The sequence below is a fragment of the Triticum dicoccoides genome, chromosome 3B (assembly GCF_002162155.2).
Source record: "Triticum dicoccoides isolate Atlit2015 ecotype Zavitan chromosome 3B, WEW_v2.0, whole genome shotgun sequence".
In the NCBI taxonomy this organism is placed as follows: Eukaryota; Viridiplantae; Streptophyta; class Magnoliopsida; order Poales; family Poaceae; genus Triticum; species Triticum dicoccoides.
The window spans coordinates 239,388,823-239,391,927 of NC_041385.1; positions in this window are offsets into that span (position 1 = coordinate 239,388,823).

Below are 3,105 nucleotides of genomic sequence, written 5' to 3' on the forward strand. Positions count from 1 at the left end.
TGTTTCTAACCGGAATACCGACAATTGAACTATGATGTGTGAATTCAAAAGTCCTAGCAACCCTATTTCTTTGAAGTGAACGGTCAATAACTCCATTCTAAGTCTTTTGGTTATTGAATCGCCATTCTAACATTGATCATGCTACCTAAGCCCATATTTCGGGTGCACCTTTCAACCAATGTTTAATTGTGTATGTTTCCCTCGAGCATACATCATTATATCATCAGATCTGACAAGTGTTATCTCCTTGTCCGCATAATTGTGGGAACCCATCTTTTTGTAAATCACAATGAATTTTTGCTGAGTCCATCAGCCACCTCCTCATCCCCTCCTTGGTGTAATGATGAACTATTGTTTCAGGAACCCGCTGCCATAGTTGATTTCCCAAGAATCTTACAATGCTATCTCGTCAATTTTTTTGCACCTTTTCTTCTCAGGCATCCTGAGTCCGAGGTATCTTGATTCCTAACATCAATCAAATCTGAATCTCGGTCAGATATGATGGTTGGGTCATATTTCCAAGAGTTATAAAATTGGTCTTTATATGACCTGGTAAGGTGATGTCATGCCTAGCACACCTGGCCGGAGGACCTGCTGTTATAGTTTCCTTATTAGCAAGGTTAACCATTCTTCCCTGAGGAAATTATAAGACTTATTCTATAAGTTGATCCTGATGGATCCCTTATGTATCCATAGTCCGATCTTTACCTGTTGACCATGTCAATGCTATCTCGAAGCATGTCGGTGGTACTCCGATCATCAATAAGAACATTTGAAGCACAACGTTGAATTTTCTTTATCAATTATCCAAACACCGTTGTATGGGTAATGTCATGAAGTTTCTCTCCCCTTACCTAAAAGGGCTTTCTACTTTATATACTATCATGCATATCATGCCTTACTTGTCCGTGGGTAGATATACCCATGGGATATGTGTTCTAACACGTTTTCCTTTCCATTGTCCTGTCTAATCTGATAATGATATATTCCTTTCCATTGTTTGGTTTAACCTCTCTGGTGATCTATAAGATCTAAGCAGTAAAATTATCCTGCTTACGAAAACACCTCGGTGTACCACCTTATCAGTCAGACCCTGTTACTATTGTGGACGACATTCGAGTAACCACCGATGGACGAGAACTTTGCCTATTGGTCCACCTCGTTCAACGAGCAGGAAAATGGTTCTCTTCGTCCCTCACCGTTGGTATCGTTCTTGTTGCCAACATAACTGACCGGCTACCCTCTGACATGGCTTGCTATTGTGACCGTGCAAGATGTCAGCCCCCTTTCTACTTTGACCCACATGGTGGGCCCATAACCCACAGTTCCACAGGATCAAAACCTGACTCTCCTGTACATCTGATAGTTATTCCTCGTCCGTGGCCTCGTATATAATTCAAGAGCCACCTTCAAGTCTGATATCAGACACAATACTTATTCCCGTTGCTTTGAATCCCTTTCACGCCCTACAACAGGCATCGAACATTCCTGCCCGCTTGAAACTTTCCATGATACCGCCTTACTTTGCTCTCGATATTTTCTAAGTTTCAATTCGAGAGTTACTTTCCGCCACCTTCCCCGATGTTATCGACTAGATAGTCAGCCTTACAGAGGTTTGTTCCCCTGGAATAACCCCCTTATTCTTTCCTAAGTACGATGGAGTTCCTGAAGAAAGGACGCCGACTTCACCATGATGACCTGAAGCAGAGAAATGCAGACATCAATGTAATGGATCGACCTCTTCGAGAAGAGCAACCAAGGCCGAGAAGATCCGTTAGAATTTCGTAACTAGACCTTCCCCCCTTCTCTACCTCTTAAATCTCGGGACGAGATTTCTTGTAGTGGAGGAGAATTGTGACGCCCTGATAATTAAGCTACATTAATTCCCGGCTAATGATGCAACGTCATCATGATTACTGTTGTTAAACTCTCGTTAGCTCGAACCTGGTCCAAATTCAAATTTAACTTAAAGTCCAAAATAAATGTTTTCAAACATGAAAGCTAAAATGTTCAAAGTGTGGCAAATAATCGATGGATATTTGTCATGTTGGAACAAACCTCTTTTGGATTCCGAAAGTGCCCCTGGAAATTATTTAGCGGTCGAGCATCTTTTGAAATTGACCTTTTCAATTTCTAAAAATGGTTAGACAACTCCTTTTGACCCCATACTTTTTGTTCCATCTCAATTTATTGTGTTAGAATTATGTGCCATGTTTCGCTCAAAAAAAAACTCTTTTGGCACAAAAACAAAATGCAAACATAGGCAAAAAAAAGGAGTTAAACAAAAGAAAGGGAAAGACCCGATCAGCAAAAGAAAACAAAACCCCTCCCCACTAATTCCCCTGGGCCTTGGCCACGGGACAGGCCCAACCCACCGCCAGGTCGTTCCCCTTCCTCTGTTCATCGGGAGCTCGTGGACAGAGGGCGGCCGTACACGGCGCCGATGGCCACGGGGTGGCCATCCACTCCCCTTGGCGCCCTACAAGGTTGCTCCCTCCCCCCTGCGAAACCCTAGCCCACCGTTTTCCCCTCGCTCGTCTCTCTCCCTCTTAATTTCGTCCATGCCCGGGCACAACCGTCGTCGCGCTGCCATCGTTGTCGTGGTCGACGTCCACCACGAGCCGCAACGAGAAGACCAGGAGGTGGGCACCAGCGTCCTCGACACCTGGGTAGAAGGAGCTGTACCGCGGAGTCCCGAGCCTCGCCATCGACCTGTCTTCGTCACCACGGTCGTCGTCGCCGATTTCGTCGATCCGCTCGACCTCGTGCTTTCCCGGCTTCCCCGAGACCACTACGAGCACCAATGTGAGCATCCGGTCCTTCCCGACCCCCTCTTCCTCCTCCCTGTGCCCCTTAGGCACCGATTCGTCGAGCTCCGCCCGTTGACCACCGTCGCGTACAGGCCTCTGACTGCGCCCCGCCTCTGACTGCGCCCCGCGTGCGTCCGCGTGCCCGCAGCCGCGCTCGCTGCAGCACCGCGGCTACCCCGCGCTTGCCTCGCTCATTACCGCCGGACCACGCCTGCTCCGGCCTGCCGCCGACCGTGTCGTAGTTGCCCCGCGCCCTACCCCCGCTCTCCCCTGCTCGCGTGCTGCTTGCCGCGGC